This window comes from Rattus norvegicus, chromosome 1 (genome assembly GCF_021556685.1).
Source record: "Rattus norvegicus strain SHRSP/BbbUtx chromosome 1, alternate assembly SHRSP_T2T, whole genome shotgun sequence".
Taxonomy (NCBI): Eukaryota; Metazoa; Chordata; class Mammalia; order Rodentia; family Muridae; genus Rattus; species Rattus norvegicus.
The window spans coordinates 160,362,575-160,384,949 of NC_141534.1; positions in this window are offsets into that span (position 1 = coordinate 160,362,575).

The window sequence follows — 22,375 nt, forward strand, 5'->3', positions numbered from 1 at the left end:
CTCGAAATGTATATAAGAAATACTCAAGTAAATAAAAAAAAAGAAAATAATGTGATTTTTTTCATAAAATTTAAATTGTGGGCCATGTTCTCCTGGTGTCTTTTATCCCCTCTGACTCCTACAATTTTTCTCCCCCTCTTCTGTGGGGCTCCTTAATCTTAAAAGGTGTTAACCTGATCAAGACCTGATTTAGATGCTCTGTCTTTATAAAGTATGACTATGAGTCTCTGTATCTGCTAACATCTGCTGCTGGAGGAAGTCTCAGATGATGACTGGACAAGTCACTGATGTATGAGTATGTCAGAATATCTTGTTCAGCCACAATATAAGGGCTTTTACCTTGTTTTATTGTATCTTGAGTTCTTTTCGGCTGTCACCTCTTGGACAATAGCTCTTTACTGAAGAGGAAAGACAGGGAGTGGATCTTGGGGAGAGGAGATTGTGGGGTATGGAGTTAAGAGGAGTAGAGGGAGGGAAAACAATTCTGAGGATGCGTTGTATGAGAGAAGAATCTATTTTCAATAAAAATTTAAATTATAGTAGGAAAGTAACTAAAGTAATAAACAATTTAGTTTAGTTACTATCACAAAAGGAGAAATATCTCCCTATAGACTCCATCTATTGGAGTACTATTAGGCTCTCAGGGTTTGAAAACACCCCCCCATCCCCTGAAAAAACCAAAATCCTGGCTCTCCAAATTAAAACTACATTGAGATTGTATCTCTTCTCAAGTAAAATGACAGATCCCAATAAAAAAATAAATTAAAAGAAAAGACAACAAATATTAGGAAACAAATGTGAGGAAAGGAAAGTGTTTTCATTTGGTAGGACTACAAAGCCACTATAGAAATCATTGTGGAGGTTCCTCAAAAAAGGTAGAAATAAATCTACTGTAGGATCCAGCAGTATTACTCTTAGATATATACTGAAAGTAATCTATGTAGTACTAGAGGGACAATTGCTAATGCATGTGCATTGCTGTTCTATCACAATAGCCAGGAAATGAAAACAGTCAATTTCCACCAACTAAAGAATGGGTAAAGAGAAAGTGGCATGTTTACACAATGCAAATTATTCACCTGTTAAGAACAGTGAGATTATGAAAATACAGGTAAATGGATGGAGCCAGAAATGACCAAACTGAATGAAATAACCCAGATTCAAAAGGCAAACACTGATGATTCTCTCACCTGTGACTGGTAACATTAAGACATTAGATACGTTCTTTTTAAAGCGGAATGTGATTTGATCTCATTGGAGTTGTAGAAGCTAGAAAGTAAGACATAAACCTCTAAAATTGGGGGGGGGACCTCTAAAATTAATACATGGAGTTGTTTCTAAGTAGACAACACTTCTGTGGAACTCTAGTTTTCCTATATTTGTAATTTCATATGTTACATTGTGAGTCTTCAAAAATATTGTTTCACTCTGCCCCAGTGATTACTTTCTTCTCCCTCCAAAAGGGATTGAAGCATCCTCACTTGGGCCCTTTATGCTAATCTTCTTGAGTTCTGTGGATGTGTCTTTGTATTCTGTACATTTTTTTGGCTAATATCTACTTATTATGAGAACAAATCATGCAGGTCCTTTTGGATCTGTGTTACCTCACTCAGGATATTTTCTAGTTCCACAAGTTTGCCAGCAAAACTTATGATATCCTCATTCTTAATAGTCAAATAATATTCCATTGTGAACAACGCTTTCTGTATCCATTCTTCCCTGGTGGGACATCTTCCCTTCTGGCTAACACAGATAAGACCACTATGAACATAGTGGAACATGTGCTTCTGTGGTGGGGTGGGGCATCTTTTGGGTATATGTCCAAGTGGAAGAGTGCACAGGGAGGGAATATGGGGAACATGTTTAGGTATTGGGAGTGGACAGGAGTGCAGCCCTGAGGGTCAGAAAAAAGAATAGAAACAGGAAACCTTAAGAGGTAGGAGGTGTGTGTTGGGGGAACCTTATAAAATGTACCAGAGACCTGGAATCTGAGAGACTAGCAGGACTCAGAGGGAATGAAATGTCCAACAGAGGGAGAGGGAACTTGTGGAATCCATGTCTCCAGTAGAAAGACAAGGCATCAAGTGGAGGGATGGGGTTGCCACCCCACAGTCAAAAATAATGTCCTAGAATTGTTCCTGTCTAAAACAACTGCAAGGACAAAAAAGGAGAAGAGACTGAGGGAAAGGAAGTCCAGTGACCAGGTCAAATTGGGATCAATCCCAAGGGGAGGCCGGATACTGTTACTGATGCTGTGGTGTGCTTACAGACAGGGGCCTAGCATGGCTGCCCTCTGAGAGAACTAACAAGCAGCTGAAAGAGTCAGATGCAGATACTTACACCTAACCAATGGACAAAAGCCAGGGCCCCTGTGGTTGAATTCAGGAAAAATTGGAAGTAGCTGAGAAGGAGGGCAACCCCATAGACAGACCAACCATCTCAACTATCCTGTACCCCAAAGATCTGTCAGACTCTTAGCCACTAACCAGGCATATACTAACCGATATGAGGTTCCCCACACATATACAGCAGTGGACTGCCTGGTCTGCTCTCCTAATAGAGTGGGAGTGGGGGTGGGGAAATCCTCTTGGAGATGGGGAAGGAATGGTAGGAGGAACTGTTAGAGGGTGACCCAGGAAGGGGATAATGACTGGATTATAAAAAAGCTTAAAGAATAATTAAAAGAAGGAAATATTGTTTCACACAGGACACTACAAGTTGCTTCATACTTTGAATGTTTGTAAAATTTTTAGAGTTTTTTTGTTTTTTCTTCCTTTTCCTTTAAGTTATTTAATCCTTTTTTACAGTTCAGACTTTTTCCCTATCCTGGTCCACCCTCTGGCAGTTCCACATCCCATACCTCCTCCCCCCTCATTGTCTCTAAGAGGATGTCCCAAATAAAAATAATAAAAAATCCTTAAAACAAAGGACCCAACACATATAGATATTTTGTTTTAAGGATTTTATTTATTTTTATTTGTATATATTCCAGTATGCTTCTAAGTGCACAATGTACATATATGTGCTATAAAGGCAAGAGAGAGTTTTAGATCCTCTGGAACTTAAGTTATAGGTAGTTCTGAAGCTCTAGTTATGGGAGATGGGAACCAAAGCTATGTTCTCTGTAAGAAAAGCAAATGTTTTAGCCAATGAGCTGCAACTCATTGCCAAAAAATTTAAATTTCAAAGTAAAATTTAAATGACACCTAGAAACTAAATTTCTGTAGCAATTTTTATTTATTTGTTTTCTTGAATTTTAGCCCTGAATAACCTTCAACACAAATTTGAAACAAATCTTGAATTTAAACTTGAGTGAAGAAACATTTTTTTAATAAAAATTAAGGTAGAATGTCAATCAAATTTATATATTCAATGAAATTTTTAAAAGTAAAATGTAATAAAATAAATAAATAAATAAATACATACATACATAAATAAAAGTTCATGTGATTAAGCATCTTGTCAACAACACCAACCTTTTGGGAGTAGTATTTATATATTTATAGTTTCTAGGGTTCAAGTATCAGGCACTGAGGGCTGACTTTTTCTACCTTGTAAAGTCAAACCAACTAAAAGGAGATTAGCTAGGGACAAGAAAAGGACAATCATATGTGAAGGACGTTAAGAGTAAATAATTTCTGTGAGCTACTGGAAATACTTATGATAAACCATAAATGTGTATTCCTTTACACCCACCTAAGAGTGTTATTCTTCTTTTTATTAGAAATATTTCTTTACTTACATTTCAAATGTTATTTCCTTTCCCGGTGTCCTGTCCATAAGCCCCATCCCCTTCTCCTCCCCCATACCGGTGTTCCCCCTATCCACTGCCCTTACTGCCCCCCGACATTCTCCTGCACTGGGGGTCAAACCTTGATAGGATCAAGGGCTTCCCCTTCCACTGGTGCCCCAACAAGTCTATTCTCTGCTACGTTTGCAGTTGGAGCCATGGGTCAGTTCATGTATAGTCTTTGGGTAGTGATTTAGTCCCTGGAAGCTCTGGTTGGATGGCATTGTTGTTTTTATGGGGTTGCAAACTCCTTCAGCTCTTTCAATACTTCCTCTAATTCCCCCAAAGGTGGTCCTGTTATCAGTTCAGTGGTTTGCTGCTACCATTGACCTCTGTATTGGACATGCTCTGGATGTGTCTCTCAGGAGAGCTCTGTATCCGGTCGCTTTCAGCATGCACTTTTTAGCTTCATCAATCTTATCTAGTTTTGGTGGCTGTATATATAGGGGCCACATGTGGGGCAGGCTCTGAATGCCTATTCCTTCAGTCTCTGTTCTATGGAGTCTTTGCTTCCATATCCCCTCCTATGGATATTTTTTCCTCTTTTAAGAAGGAATGAAAGCATCCACATTTTGGTCATTCTTCTTCTTGAGCTTCCTGTGGTCTATGGATTGCATCTTGGGTAATTCGAGCTTTTGGGCTAATATCCACTTATCAATAAGTACATACCAAGTGTGTTTTATTGTGGTTGGGTTACCTCACTCAGGAAGTTATTCTTTTTTCTTTTTTTCTTTTCATTTTTTTTATTTTTTCGGAGCTGGGGACCGAATCCAGGGCCTTGTGCTTGCTAGGCAAGCGCTCTACCACTGAGCTAAATTCCCAACCCCAGGATGTTATTCTTAACTAGAGGGAAAAGGCTGAGTGCTGATAAAGATAAACAGAAACAAATCAATTCTTATGGGATTGCAGACTTGCAAAAACTATTGACAAAATTATTGGGCTCTTATAAAACACACACACACACACACTCACTATTTCAACATTGCAAGTTTAGACACCATATACATATCAAATGTTAGTGACATAAGTAATTAACATAAGAAAACCAAAAATCATCACAGCCACCGACAGGAATAGTCAATAAAATGCTGGCATATTTATAAAGTGAACTAATATGGGGGAATAAACTAAGCGCATAGTTTTTTATCTCCTTAACATAATATGCAATAGAAGACATCAGAAACAAAAGCAAGCAAAGATTCTACTTTTGTAAGTGAACAGAATGTACATAACTTAAGACAACAGCTGTCTGGGAGCTGAGGAATCGCTAGGTGCTGTAAGCTTTCTCTTTCCATTCGTATAAAATACACAAGTGTGCATATTTGCTTTTTAAATGGTCACTATCATATACATCAAGCCCATTCCCAATTAGAAGTAATCTTATTTCTTATAGAAGGAAGAGATACAATATCTAAAATCAAGAGCAATCTGGAGCTACATTCAGATAATATATCTTTAAAAATCAGATCAGTTATGCTTCCCATAACCCTTCCTATATTGGATAGACTAAAAAATACTTAGAAAATTCAGGTATTGTACAAAACAGAATGCTAGATGAACAGCAGCAACAACGGTTCAGAGATAAGCAGTTGTGGATCTACTTGGGTGGCAGAGAGGTTGAGGGAAAGTATAAGTAAGTCAATGGTACATTGTCTCTTCTTCTGTCTTTATTCAACCCATGTTCTGCCTTTGATTGTGGCAGATTGAGTGAGAGGCTCAACTCCATTTATGCTGCCAGGGCAGAAAGCACATTTCGAGTTGGAATATAGTGTCCAGAATGCTCCTCTCTCATTATACGAGTTCCAGACTTCAATCCCCAATCTGGTGAGCACCAGCTATGGGCCCAAAAGAAGTCTCACTATGATATTAACAAAATATTTTTAAACGCACCAGCAGAATAGGTTTTGAAAAGCAAAAGCTGGTTCTTGTTTTTATACTGACATGCTGTTGTTTCTGATGTCAAAAGCAGCCTCAGCGAATATATACTTGTCTTCATTTCCTATCAGTAAGACATCTCAAGCAGTATTTTCCTTGGAAGATTGTCTAACTGAGTGAATTGATGTCTTTCTGTAAGGCCTCATCTTCCTTCTCACACCATCATCTTTGTCTCAGCTCAGTATCTCAAAGTTTATCACTTTATTTACCTTCTTATCTGGCTATAGACCATGTATACATTAATAAGGACAAAATCAAATGTGCAGAATTTTAACCCAACCCTTTCTGGTTTTAGTATTAAAGAGTTTTTTATTTTAATTAATTCAGTAAATGAGCACGAAGTCTCAATGAATTTGTTAGTTCCTAGGATTGAAAATGGAAGTCTCCCTTATCTTTAATGCTTTCCCCTCATCTGCCATCCACTTTTGGATTTGAACTGGGCATTTGGGTGCCAGTCAAGGTTCCCAATGCCCAGGAAATAATGCACATGAGCAAATGCCAGTTTCATATGATTTAGAAGAAAGAGCTGCATTGCAGGTGATTTACATAAAAATAAAATTTATATCCTTCCCCCACAGAATAGGCTCTGGTCAGCAGAGCACAAATCAATCTGTTTGCTCCTAACTTTAAATTTCCATAAGTCATTACATAGTTCATAATCACATTGATATAACTGAATTGAATTTTCAGAGATTATTCTATGTGAGGAAAGGACTTTCAGCTATTTAAACTGCTGCTATTCAATAGATAAGGTCTGTCAAGTCTGACCTCTGTTTTACATTAAATTTCTGACCTAATTTCCATTTCTCTCTGGGTTCTCATTTTCTCCCATGGAGAGGCCTTAGACATTTTCTTATTGGCCACTCTCATATTTGCAAACACAGAGGAGTGTAAAGAAAGATAAGCTTGCAGATGTGACTGAAGAAGCTATAGTAGCTAATTAGTAACAAACAGACTTGGGGGTCTACCCTTTTAAATATGAACTCCTTCCCATAATGTTGCTTTATTTGGACAGCTTGCTGAGTCTTTGTAAACTTCAACTACCTCAGCTGCAAAAGAAAGATAGTATTAGCGTCTGCCTCACATTTTTTTTCACAAGAGTTCAATGCAAACAGATAACTTGGTGCTTGTTCAATGGAAAATATTCTATTGACCATTGTCTTTATTTTCTTTAAACAATTTGGACTATAGATCCTAAACACCATAGTAACACAAAACAGATACAGCATAGAAAAATTAGAGAAATCCAGGCAAATACTTTGTGCATGTAGTGATCATTGAGTTAAGAAAAGAGAGTCAGATCCCCAAAAATAGGAGTTTCAGATGGTTTTGAGCTAATAGGTGGGTGCTGGGAATTAGTCCTGTGTGTGTGGATGTGAGTGAGTGTATATGTGTGTGTATGTATGTGTGTATGTGTGTATGTGTGTTTGTGTATGTGTGTATGTGCGTATGTGTTTGTGTGTGTGTGTGTGTGTGTGTGTGTGTGTGTGTGTGTGATATTAGTGCATGGAGGCATTGTGTCCTTAGAAGACAGAAGACAGAAGACAAATTGGATCCTCTGGATCTAAAGATATGAATTACAAGATGCCTGACATGTGTGCTGTCAAACGTGACTGCACTTAATCCCTGAGCCATTGCTCAGTCACAGGAATAATGTTATATTAAACAATTTATTCTATAACAATACATAATGATATACATAATATATAACTATTAATAATTCTACAAGTAATGATATATAAATGTGCCAAATGGTATCTTAAGTTTATTGGTTCTTTAGGAATGAATAAAAATAGTTACTTTTTCTAGAAAAAATATATTTACTGTTTTATGGGATTCCAAATACATCTTAAATATAGAATGAATACATGACTAATTAATTATATATCCACTATACATTCTATATATGAATAAATATATTCTTAGCTAATCAATGATTAAGAAAATGGATCATCAGGGTCTAGAAAATATGGTTGTCATCGAGGCAAGCTTCTAACATATTAGACAACAGATACTCAGAACCCTCTTTGGATGCATAACTATCATCCCAACAACCTCAAAAGTCCCTGGCTCATTGTGGAAGCTTCCTGTCTCTTTGGTTGGCACATGAGAGTTTGAAATCATAAAACCTGTTCATATGTGTGCAGTCCAGTGTCCACTTTTCAGTTAGCCAATAATAGGGATTTTATCAAAGACATCTCTATTTAAATGTCATAATTGTGAAAATAATGCCATCTTTAAATATGACAACAAGATCTCATAACTAGATTGATACACTGCCCCCAATGCTACATATTTAATTTTAAATGAAGCTGCCATTAGAAAAGAGTATTAAGAATTACGATAATCCTCTGAAAGGTGCGTTTGATAGTTAATTTCAGAACTCGAGCATTAGTACATGCACAGCATTTAATATGAATATCCATTCATTTTATTAATTCCCATATGGGTATAATTAAGTAGGGGACACTGACATCAGGCAGCCTGGGCTTGTGTAGAGACTCTATTCCATGCTAGTTGAGGGAATTCTAGCAAATTGCTGAACGTCTCTGTGCTCAAAAATCTCAAGATGTAAATGAAGATTGGGAGAATGATTACTTCAGACTTTCATGAGGATTAAAGCGGTAATAAAATGCTTAGAATAGGATTTTTTTTAAGCAAACCGTTAGCTCAATACATTTTGTGCAATGTTTATGTGAGTTTTGTAACTGTTTTGTTTAATTTTTTTGTAAAACATCATACTTCATTCATGAAGAATTTCAATGCTTTTGATTTTTTAAACTGATCCTCAAAATAACAAAAAACCCAGGATCATGAAAGTATTCTCAACGATAAAAGAACTTCTGGGGGAAATCACCATTCCCAACCTCAAGCTGTACTACAGAGCAATAGTGATAATAAAACATGTATGGTATTGTTACAGAGACAGGTAAGTAGATCAATGGAATAGAATTGAAGACCCAGAAATGAACCCAGACACTTAAGGTCACTTGATCTTTGAAAAAGGAGCTAAAACAATCCAATGGGAAAAAGACAGCAGTTTCACCAAATGGTGGTGGTTCAACTGGTAATCACCATATACAAGAATGTGAATGGATCCATTCTTATCTCCTTGTACAAAGCTCATGTAGAAGTAGATCAAGGATCTCCACATAAAACCAGATACATGGAAACTAATAGAAGAGTAAGTGGGAGAAGAGCCTTGAACATATGGGCACAGGGGAAAATTTCCAGAACAGAACACCAATGCTTAGGCTCTAAGATCAACAAAAGACAAATGGTACCTCATAAAATTTCAAAGCTTCTGGAAGGCAAAGGAAATTATCAATAGGACAAAACAGCAACTAACAATTTGGGAAAACATCTTTACCAATCCTACAACTGATAGAGGGCTAATATCTATTACATACAAAGAACTCAAGAAGTTTGGCTCCAGAAAAATCAAATTATCCCTTTAAAAAATATCATAACACTGCAAAGTTTCTGTAAGGCAAAGGACACTGTGGTTAGGACAAAATGGCAACCAACAGATTGGGAAAAGATCTTTACCAATCCTACAACAGATAGAGGCCTTATATCCAAAATATACAAAGAACACAAGAAGTTAGACCGCAGGGAGACAAATAACCCTATTAAAAAATGGGGTTCAGAGCTAAACAAAGAATTCACAACTGAGGAATGCAGAATGGCTGAGAAACACCTAAAGAAATGTTCAACATCTTTAGTCATAAGGGAAATGCAAATCAAAACAAGCCTGAGATTTCACCTCACACCAGTGAGAATGGCTAAGATCAAAAACTCAGGTGACAGCAGATGCTGGCGAGGATGTGGAGAAAGAGGAACACTCCTCCATTGTTGGTGGGATTGCAGACTGGTAAAACCATTCTGGAAATCAGTCTGGAGGTTCCTCAGAAAATTGGACACTGAACTGCCTGAGGATCCAGCTATACCTCTCTTGGGCATATACCCAAAAGATGCCCCAACAAATAAAAAAGACACGTGCTCCACTATGTTCATAGCAGCCTTATTTATAATAGCCAGAAGCTGGAAAGAACCCAGATGCCCTTCAACAGAGGAATGGATACAGAAAATGTGGTACATCTACACAATGGAATATTACTCAGCTATCAAAAACAATTTCTTTATGAAATTCGTAGGCAAATGGTTGGAACTGGAAAATATCATCCTGAGTGAGGTAACCCAATCACAGAAAAACACACATGGTATGCACTCATTCATAAGTGGCTATTAGCCCAAACGCTTGAATTACCCAAGATGCCTAGAACACATGAAACTCAAGAAGGATGATCAAAATATGAATGCTTCACTCCTTCTTTGAAAGGGGAACAAGAATACCCTTGGCAGGAAAGAGAGAGGCAAAGATTAAAAAAGAGACAGAAGGAACACCCATTCAGAGCCTGCCCCACATGTGGCCCATACATATACAGCCACTTAATTAGACAAGATGGATGAAGCAAAGAAGTGCAGACAGACTGGAGCCGGATGTAGATCTCTCCTGAGAGACACAGCCAGAATACAGCAAATACAGAGGCGAATGCCAGCAGCAAACCACTGAACTGAGAACAGGACCCCCGTTGAAGGAATCAGAGAAAGAACTGGAAAGCTTGAAGGGGCTCGTGACCCCATATGAACAACAATGCCAACCAACCAGAGCTTCCAGGGACTAAGCCACTACCCAAAGACTATACATGGACTGACCCTGGACTCTGACCTCATAGGTAGCATTGAATATCCTAGTAAGAGCACTAGTGGAAGGGGAAGCCCTGGGTCATGCTAAGACTGAACCCCCAGTGAACGTGATTGTTGGGGGGAAGGCGACAACGGGGGGAGGATAGGGAGGGGTTAGGGGGATGTTGGCCCGGAAACCGGGAAAGGGAATAACACTCGAAATGTAAATAAGAAATGCTCAAGTTAATAAAAAAAATGTGGAAAAAAATGCGTTACAGAGTTAAACAAAGAATTCTCAGCTGAAGAATATTGAATGACTGAGAAGCATCTAAAGAAATGTTTAACATCCTTAGTCATCAGGAAAATGCAAATCAAAACAACCCTGAGATTCCACCTCACACCAGTCAGAATGGCTAAGATCAAAAACCCAGGTGACAGCAGGTGCTGGCAAGGATGTGGAGAAAGAGGAACACTCCTCTATGGTTGATGAGATTGCAAGCTGGTACAACCACTCTGGAAATCGATCTGGAAGTTCCTCAGAAAACTGGACATAGTACTACTTGAGGACCCAGTTATACCACTCCTGGGCATACACCTAAAAGATACTCCAACATATAGCAAGGACACATGCTCCACTACGTACATAGCAGCCTTGTTTATTTATAATAGCAAGAAGCTTGAAAGAACCCAGATGTCCTTCATCAGAGGAATGGATGCAGAAAATGTGGTACATTTACACAAGGGAGTACTACTCAGCTATTAAACACAATGACTTTATGAAATTCTTAGACAAATGGATGGAACTTGAAAATATCATGCTGAGTGAGGTAACCCAATAAGAAAAGAACACACATGATACGTACTCACCCAAATCACGCATGATATTAGCCCAAAGGCTCAGAATACCCAAGATAAAATTACAGACCACATGAAGCTCAAGAAGAGTGAAGACCAAAGTGTAGATGTTTCAGTCCTTCCTGGAAGGGAGAACAAAATGCTCATAGGAGGAAATTTGGAAGCAAAGTTTGTAGTATAGGCTGAAGGAAAGTCCATTCAGAGACTCCCATACCTGAGGATCCATCCCACATATAGTCACCAAACCTATACACTACTGTGGATGACCAGAAGTGCATACTGACAGGAGCCTGATACAGTTGTTTCCTGAGAGGCTCTGCCATAGCCTGACAAATACAGTGACAGATGCTGGCAGCCAACCATTGGATTGAGAATGGGATCTCCAATAGAGGAGTTAGAGAAAGTTCTGAAGTAGCTGCAGGGATTTGCAACCCCAGAGGAAGAATCACAATATCAACCAACCAGATGCCCCAGAACTGCCAGGGGCTAAACCATCAACCAAAGAATACACATAGAATGACCCTTGGCTACAGTCACAAATTTAGTAGAGTCTGGCCTTGTTGGGCATCAATGGGAAAAGATGCCCTTGGTCCTGTTAAAGTTTGATGCTGAGTGTAGGGGAATTCCAGGGCTGGGGGAGGGGTTTGAGGGAGTGTGTGGGTGGTTGGTGAAGCACTTTCATAGAAGCAGAGGAAGGGGTATGATATAGGGGGTCTTTGGTGGGGAAACCGTGAAAGGGGAATAACATTTAAAATGCAAAATCATAAACCATCTAATAAATTACAAAAAGATTAAAAATATAAAAAAAAGTAAAATTAAAAATAAAAGAGCTTCTTTTTTTTTTCTTTTCTTTTTTTTTTATCTACTCTTTGATCCTCTGGTAAAAGTCATGAAAGTATTATCACAGTTTCTTTACTCAGAGTTTGTCACAAGGTAATAATTTTTCATATCTCAAAGAGCCTTTCATGTTAATTTCATGATTCAAATATTTCAATAAAACTAATGGTTTAAAAATCTCCTACAAATTAATAGAAAGTTCGAAGGCATTGGAATGAAGCATAAAGATGTTCAGTGGGACAGAAACGTAAGAAGGGAGGGTGCAGTACATTCTCGTTTGTCAACTATGTCTTTGCTCCAACTAAAGAGGAATATACTGTGCGGCTTATATATAGGACATACTTATTCCTCCACATCTGGAGAAAATGAAGTCTAAGATCAATGTACCATCAGATTAACTACAATGTCCGTCTCCCACATTGGTTCAGAGATAGTTTTCTGCATCAGGAAGACTAGGGAGATTTCACCTCTTTTACACTTTCTTGCAGGTTGCCAACTGCTTGTATGATCACATGTTGGAGGTTACACTAGGTCATGTATTCTAGCTTCATTCAGTTTCTGTGATACAACACTGGGTAAAAGCAATCTGAGGAGGGGAGGGTTTATTTATTAGACTTACACTTACAGATCACAATCCATTATGTTAGACATGCAAGGGAGGAAGCTGAACACAAAATTATGAAGAGGACCCGTTGCTAGTTTATTCAATTGCTGCTCTATTCTTAGCTTTCCCATCAATATGAGAGCCACCTGCCTATGTATTAGCAAGTTATATTTTCCTGAATTAATATTGTTTTTTTTGGATGGGGAGTAGAGTTTATTCTGATTATACTTCTTTCTACATCACAGTTCATTGTCATAGGAAATCTGGACAGGAATCCACACAGGATAGGAACCTGGAGGCAAGAGTTGATGCAAAGGTCAGCAAGAGGGATGCTGTTTATTGATTTGTCCCTCATGGCTTGCTCAGCCATTTTTTCCTGTATTAACTTCTAATAAAGACAATCTTACAAATTTGAATCCATAGCCTAATTGGAGCTAAGAAATTCCTTAATTTAAGTTTTCTTTTAGATGAATTTAGGATTGGCAAAGTTCAAAATTAAGGGTAACTAGGACAGTAGGTAAGATCGCTCAGTGACAATACTTGATGTGAATTCCAGTGACCTAAGTTCAATTTTCAGAATTCACAGAAAGGTAAAAGAGAAAATCAACTCCTGAAGGTTGTTTTCTAACCACACATTGTGCTGGGCTTTGTATATTATTCTTTCTCACACAGAGACAATAATAATAAACAGTATCAACAGTATAAAGGAATGATTGAGAATACTAGCCAGCTCTGTTGTTACTTCTTAGATGTACACAAATCTAATCCATATTAGATTATATTCTATTACTTAATTATCATTTCTTAAAGACTCTATCTTCAAATGCCATCATGATGAAATTTAGATTAAACATGTGGAATTTTTGAAGGAAGCATACATTCTGAATAAACTAAACTCTCTTAAGATTCTTATAACTTCACACATAAAACATACAAATAATTTCCACACACAAGCATATGAAAGTATACATATATGTATATTTTCAAAATTTTACCACCAAAAAGTTAAGAACCATCTATATTAACTTAAACATATCTAAATTTAAAGAAAAATCAAGTTCTAAAAAAAACTGGGAGAAAATTCAGGTGCACATTTCTTAATATTATTTAAATATTACAAACACTTAGGCCTAGGCTCTCGTTTTTCTCTTATTTAGCTGAGGATTTCTCGACGTGTATTTCATATTACATTATGCATATAGAATTTCCTATAATCAGATAAGTTAGGCAAATGTTGCAAATTCCATTTCCCTACTGAAGATTCCTATTACACATTAGCATAATGAAGTGTTTGCATGTTTCTCCAGCTAAGCATACCCTTGCATTTCACCCTTGCTGAGTCTGAGTTCCCAAAGTGCACTTGACAAATGCGACGTATTTATATTAATATGAATATCTCCACTCTTCCTGAATTTTGCCAAAATGTAGACATTCATCCAAGGAATGAGGTGCCTTTAACACAACAAAAGTACTATAAAAACAGGGCAATACCATTTAGGATGGGTGATAGGCTTTAGAATCTTAGGAAGTTCCGTTCACAATTCATACTACTGCCATGTTCACATCAACAATGTCTTCAATGTTCTATTCATTTCAGAACAGCTTCATATCAATGGCTGTATCAAGCTAGCTAGGATGGATTTTGTGGTTTTGAACTCTACAAGAGAATTCTACCAAATGTTTATAAGAAGGTATATGAGGGATATGAGGTGCATAAGCAGCTAACAGAATTCTCATCTTCATTCAGCAATAAGTTGAAATGAAAACCAAAAATCTTTATATTTCTTCCCTTGACCTTTTTTTTCTCAAGGGTGTGTCATGCAAAAAGCATGCAGGCTACTTGAAGTGAGACATCAGAAAAACAATCTCCTTAAGGTCTCTCAGTTAGGAGTGTTTATGGTGCTGCAGGCGATGGCCACATGCCTGGCAGCGTCACAGAGCTGCCACATTATCAGTGTCACTTCCATAAGAAACGTGGAGGGGCTCCAGTGAATATTACACATGGCGTGTGGAAGAAGCTGAGGCTGAGTTCTCCTTCCTTTCCTGTGGGGAGCAGAGATCCCTGTAAATATCACTTATTACATTTTAAAAATCATTTACTGGTGACACATAATGATAACTATCTTATTATCAAGAACTCCATTATCAGGAACTGCTACCTATACTTTAAAACAAAGCATTTCAGCAATCACTAGTTAGTGAAAGACCAAAATGACTTGTGTGAGAATATATGAATGTCTTACTTTCTCAGGAAAGTTCATAAAGAGGTATGTGCACAAAATATTTTTGGATCTATTAAAATCTGCCACGGGGATTAAAGTAATATCAATAACCACATGAGGCCTAGAGGGCATTTGGCTGCTGAAGAAGCAATAGCATTTACTTAATTAGTTTAATTTTTATTTTAGAAGAATAAGCTTGGGTTGGGGATTTAGCTCAGTGGTAGAGTGCTTGCCTAGGAAGTGCAAGGCCCTGGGTTCAGTCCCCAGCTCCGAAAAAAAAAATTACCAAAAAAGAAAAAATAAGCTTAAAGGCAACAGTTTCATTTATGCTGTGGCAAAAGGTGATGCACGTCTCAGGGGAGCTGGCTCTTGATTACCACATATAATCGCCTTTTTCTTAGGTAATTTTGCTTACTTTGTTGTTAGGATTCCACGGGGACACATAAAGTGTGGTGACATGTGGTAACGAAGAAGCTCTATTGCTAAAGCACATAGCCATATTTCATTAGACCTAAATTAGGTTTATTTCAATGGCAAGGAAGAATTCAAGCAGAAACAACTGAATCGTTTTTAATAGGGATCAAATGTTCATTCTATTACAAAATTAGGATCAGTTTTGATTACTTGTTTTACCAAAAGTGAAACCCTGTATATTATATTTGTTTTAAAAAATGTGTGGAAGTTTTTTTCATGTCCCAAATAAAGTTTCCCCTTCCTCTCCTTCCTTTCCTACTAGTCCCTGCCTCCTATCCCAACCTACCCACTCTTCATCCTTTCTCTTCAGAAAAGGGCAGGCTTCCCATGTATATCAGCCAGACATGTCATGTCCTGTTACAGTAAGAATAGGCACCTCCCCTCCTATTAAGATTAGAGCAGCAATCTAGTAGGAAGAAATGGTCCCAAAGGCAGACAAACAGAGTCATAGATAGACCCTGCTCCCATGGTTAGGAATTCCACAAGAAGATCAAGCTACACAATTGTAACACATGTGCAGAGGACCTTGGTCAGTCTCACGCATGCTCCCTGGTTGGCAGTTTGGTGTCTTCCCCTCTGTGCACTCTAGGCTCTTGTGCAAGTCAAACATGGTCCAGACCCACCTTGTTCTGTGCTACTACTTCTTTTTTTGTATGGTGCTGAGGAACTACACTGTAGAGAGGAGTAAGAGATCTTTGACTTTCAGGTAGAAATCACTCAGAGCATATCCCTCATCATCAATACTTTTTATTCAAACAAGGACGTTTTCTTTTGGAAGCTGATCTCTAATGCTTCCCTGACATTGGACAAGATCACTGTGAAAGCCTGACAAGATAGACACCATTCCACAATGGACAGTGACATTATCTCCAACCCTCAAGAGCATACAATAAAATTAAAATTAACCTTAATTTTTTTAGGCATGGGCACTGGCTAAAATTCATTGGTGAATCACTAAACTACTAAATTAGAGAACCTGACGACTAGGTCCCATAAATTTCTAAATTTCAAAATTGGTGGCAGACCAAAGTCACTAATAAATATATCCAGTTAAGTTATCATACCTCCAGAAATAAAGAAATCAGTAACTAAAACCTTAGAAATATTCTTCCTGTAGATGTAAACATTAACTTTAAAATTTTAGTTAGCAAAACTGACTTGGGTAGGTAAAAACACAAGTTACCATGGTGGTATTTGGCCTCATTTATCAGTGATTTAAATAACAGTTTTAAAAGAGAGGTTCTAATTTTGTTCGTATTTTGAACAAAATTAGCCAAGAATATTTAATCAAGTTATTCAGAATAATATTTTGTGAAGAATAGGAAATGTTGACCTTACAAGCTGTTGGTGGATGGTCCTTAGTGAGAATGGAATCTGCAAAGATTGAAAGCACAAGGTTGATTTCTGAAAGAGGTAATAAAAAATGTAAACTATTTACTGAATAATTTTAAGTGTTTTACAATAAAGTAGAATTAAATTTGGGTTAAAGGAACATGAAAGACACTGTCTTCATTTTTTCTTTTTTGACAGTTGGAAAAAGTTCTTTAATTGGGTGCGTTTGTACTCTTGAATAGAATAGAAAAAGGTGTAAAATATCTACAATGTCATAGCAATTAATTCTGGCACTGCATACAAAACAATTATAAACAAACAATATATACGATTACTTTCCCCCTTTTCCAAGAGGAGCTTTAGTCATTTTATATATCAAAGCTTTAATGTAATTAGAGAATTTACTGGGACAAATTTTCTCAAGTTAAAAAAATACACAGAGGTTCTGGAGGGGAAAAAGGGAAGGGAGAAATGCAGTAATTACTTTGTAATCTCAAAGATAACATTAAAAGAGACATTTAGGACTTAAAAAAATCTTTGGCTGATTCATAACATGCAGTAATGTTAGTATTTCAATACATTATCTAATATTGGGATTAAAATATTTATATCTATTTTCATAAAAAACATTAACTTTTATGTTTCTTCTGAGCTTAAATGGCTAATATAATCAGTATTCTTCCCATAAACATAAAGAGCTTTTTATGTGAGAATGAGAATATTTACTTGTTTTTATAAAAACATTACTTTTTGATCTTGAGAAGTAGCACAATCAAAAGCTTTCTGGGTTTTTGTGTATGTGTGTTTCTCTAGAATATCACACATTATGGCTTACTTAATGCTTGATATCAGAAAATTAAAGTCAAATGGAGTTCAATATATATGGATAATTTTAATTTTTCAATATGTGAATTTTAAAAATTATTCAGATATTTGAGGACATACAAATTGAATTTACACATAAAAATAACTGTTCCATACATAAAAGGGAATTATCCGATTTAGATGAATACTTGTATACATATAAGTGCATTTACATAGATGCATATGTTTAACCTCAAGGTTGTGAGTAATTATGTGTTATTGGTTTTGCTTCTATGTAAGGGATTAGATTACAGTGATGCAATTTCACATGTGTGTACTTAAGAATTAATTTTAGTAATTGACTTTCTCATGGATATCAGCATTTTAACCTGAGTTTTGCTTGTAAAAGTGGGGCCCCAGGTTGAGATCTATTAATAATCTATTGTTTCTTCTTGCTTGTGATATTATGTCATCCTGAAAACCTCAGTCTATTCTGAACTTGAACTGTTATGGCCACTTAATCAACTTAAATACATACATAGGTTAGAGGATATATTTCCTATCACTTTATCAAAGGCGTATTGAGTCCTGCATAATATGGAGAATGGGAGTTAAATACCTGAGATTTACCATTACATTAAATGATAGATTAGTACTACTGTAGTCATTGTCCTTAAATCTTATATACTGTTAATATCAAAGAGTGGAGCAGGGACTGATGAAAATGTCATCCAGAAACTGCCCCACCTGGGGATCCATCCGGTATGGTGCTACCAAACTCAGCCGCTATTGCTGACGCTAAGAAGTGCTTGCTGACAGGAGCCAGGTATGGGTGTCTCCTGAGAGGCTCTACCAGAGTCCTACTGATACAGATGAAGATGGTGACAGCTAATGAGGAGTTTCCCATGGAGGAGTTAGAAAAAAGACTGAAGGAGCTGAATGAAGGGTGTGTAATTCCATAGGAAGAACAACAATATCAACCAACCAGACCCTACCAGAGCTCCCAGGGACTAAACCACCAACCAATGAGTACACATGGAGGGACCCATGACCCCAGCCACATATGTAGCAGAGGATGGCATTGTCCAGCACCAATAAGAGGAAAAGTCCTTGGTCCTGTGAAGGCTCATTTCCTCAATGTAGGGGAATGCCAGAGCATTGAGGTGGGAGGGCCGGGTGGGAGTGAAAGCATTGTCATAGAAGCAGGGGGAGGGAAATGGGTACAGGAGAGTGGGGAAAGGGAATAACATTTGAAATGTAAATACACAAAATATCCAAGAAAAATGAAATTTAAAAAAATTAAAAAATGAAAGCATTGTATAATTAGTAACTGGATATTATAAAAGAAACTTGGATCACTTTATCAATCGTTTTTACAACTGACACATTAAACAACTTCAGAGATGCATGTCTGATGTGGAAAAGAAAGGAGGAAAGAACCTAATATTTTTTGGAAAATTTATTGTTTTAGTAACTGCTGCATTTGAAAGTCCTGACAGCCAGTTTCCTTATTCAAGAACATTTATTCCCATATGTTTTGTGGCCCCAATGTATAAAAATTACCTATTGGAAGAGTTATTGCTTCAGGCAGTAATGAGACCATAAATCTGTTAGCTTCCTTTAAGGTCTCTGAAAACACACAAAAGCTGTTGGATTGTTTTCTTGAAAAGTGTAAAATCATCATTTTTGTTGATATTCATTTAAACCAGGGCCATTTTAGCACTTGGGACAGAATTTCTCTGAACTAAACTAAATCACGAGGTCTCTAATCCTTAACAGTTGGAGATGCTTTACTTGAACAAAACGATTATGCTCCTAATAATAAGATCGGGTGACAAAGGCCATCCTGAAAAGTCCCATTATGTGGAATTTACATCTGGAGACCTCATGAATTCTACACAGGTGAGAAGAACCGGCTGCCAACTTGACCAGTAACAAGCAGGCTTCTGGCGGACATGATGAGGCCAGTACATAGACGCCATGCATACTTCTTATTACTGCTCCTCAGTTTCTACATTAAAGGACAGATATTGTCATCAGTAAAATGGAGAAAATTACATTATTATTGGTGAAAATAGAAAGATAGGAAAAGCAAGTTGACACGTAGAATTAAAATCACATTAAAAATTATATTTGACTTAGAAGGAGGGAAATTAGATTCTATGCTTTCTGGCCTTTCATAGTTGTGGAAAACTGAGGCCTGTTTAAGCCTGTATAATAATAATAATAATAATAATAATAATAATAATAATAATAATAATAATAATAGATGCTGTGTACTCAGCAGAATGCTTGCCTTACCCTTGCCCATTGACTCTGTTGCACTAAAATTTGAAAACCCCTCACGATTGAGGATGCCTTAAAACATGGTTTGCCTTTGAATGGGTCTTTTTGCTAATCTTTTATTTATTACCATTTTGAATAAGCCTCTAATTTCCTGTCTATCTAAAAGTTTCTTCAACTCTAGTAGTTCACAGAATGTTCCAAATTGTGTTCAAAATCCATCTTTTCAGGCTTATTTTAGGTAGTTCACAGATTCATTTAATCTCAATCACTTTTGGGGAGAACATAGTTTACTGGTATAGCACATGTGTGGCATATGTAAAAGCTCTATTGTCAATACTCAGCAGCTCCAACATTACACTAATTCTGTTGTTAGTTACCAAAATAATAAAAAATAAAAATAGTAAGCATAAATAAAATTTTAATTTTTATTGAGAATTTTTCATATTTACTGACAATTAATACCTTAATAGATTCTTCTGTTATAGCTAGAGAATTATTTTTAATCAATTCCTTTATTCTTTGAAATTATAATATAATTACAATCTTCTACTCCTTCCTCCCTCCAAACCCTCCCATACATGATCTCTTTCAAATTCATGGCCTCTTTTTATTAATTGTTGTTATTTGTAATCATATATATACATATATATTAATAAATACATAAAAACAGCATACTTGTATAATGTTACTTATATGTATGTTTACAAGGATGACCAGACAACAATAGACATGCTAATATAGACAGAGGACAGCCCAAGATGCCTTATTCCTACACAAAGAAGTCAATTAAGAAAAGCTGAGATTATGAGAAACAATCTACCGTGGGGAAGTGTATGCTTATTGGTTGTCCAATACCAAATGGTAATCCATAGAGATTAATTTTTAGGCAGACTGATATTATCAGTCTTAGCAAAGGTGTGAAGTTATGGGAATGTAAATTGTACAAACATATGAAGAATTGGCAAGAAGTTTCTCTGTACATGAAAACTACACCTAACCAATGGCTGAGTGATTTCAACCCAAGCACTTTTGCAAGGAAAAACAAAGGACAAAACGATCAAGATTGGTAGCAGAGTGAAACTTTATCCATAGCTTCTCCTTAGTGGGAAATTTCCCATTCTTTGTCCTTAAGCAGAGTGTGATCATGCAAGGGGAAACCTACTACACAAATGGAAAGCCACACCGGACTGTAGACACACGTGGCCTCAAGGAGGCTTCTCAGAGCTACATCTTCAGTGGAAGCTCTGTAAAGAGACACCGTCACCTACTACCATGCTGTCCCTGACATCATGGACTCATAGCAACCATAAACCCAAATATACTCTTACCAAAGACCATACTCAGCTTGGTCGGGGATACTGAGGAAGGGATGTTTGGGAACTGCTAAAGACTCAAAGTCTATCATGGATACAAGCTGACAGCTCTGTAGACTGCTTGAGATGGCTCCCTAGACAGCTTTCTCTACATAGCTCTTGGCTCTGTAGTCTGCTAGAAATAGCTTTCTGCTGGAGGCAGCATTCTCTTGAGATAGCTCTCTCTCCTTGAGACAGTGCTGTCTTGCTAGAAAAAATATTCTAAAGATTCTATGGATAGCTCATGGGTTTTCTGACCAAAGACAGAAAAGCTGCTAAAAAAAATTCTGAAGACCCGTGTTAGCTCTCCATTAGAAAGAAAGAAGCTTATAGGTTACTGGATTTTCACAAGGAATGACACACATAGTGGTATAAAGATGAAACGTGAATTTTTGCTTGTTCTGAAATAGAAGGTTGTGCTTGCTAATTGTATCGCACCATGTTTCCATGGGGAGTAACATTTTCTGGGTGTTGCAGTTTCAGGATTGTTGAAATTATATTAATTTTCACAGCTCTTTTCCAAATTAGATTTTTTTCCTGCCCCTCAGGACAGACTTCAAGAACTAATATACATAATCTTGATAATTTGCAATATCTTTTTATTATTTTATATTTTAGTGTTTTGTTATCAAAATTGTATTATAAAGAAAAGGTTGTAATTAAAATGGTTGCATTCATATCCACTTTCAAATGCACTAATCTAACTGATTTGTTTGTTATTTATATGACTTATTATATTTTAAAGAATACAAATCACAAAATAATCCACTTCTAATAAAGAACAGAATAAATGCAATTTTCAAAATATTCAAATTTAAATAATGTTGTTTTTCCTTACTATCTGCATATCTATTATCTATATCTATCTATATTTCTACTATCTGTCTATCATCAACATTATGATAGTCATCATCTATATCTATGTACATCTATTTCTGTGACTGAGTTTAGAAGACTGCTTTACAATTGGTAAATTGTAAATTGTAAATTGGTAGTTTATTAAGAAATAGATGACTTGACCCGCGGATCCCGGCCCGCCGCTGCTCTCTGCTCCCAGACCCAGTGAGAGAGAGACCCAACCGCCTGGTCAGGTGGGCACTCCTGAGGCTGCAGAGCGGAAGAGACCACCAACACTGCTCACCCCTGCCCACATCCCTGGCCCAAGAGGAAACTGTATAAGGCCTCTGGGCTCCCG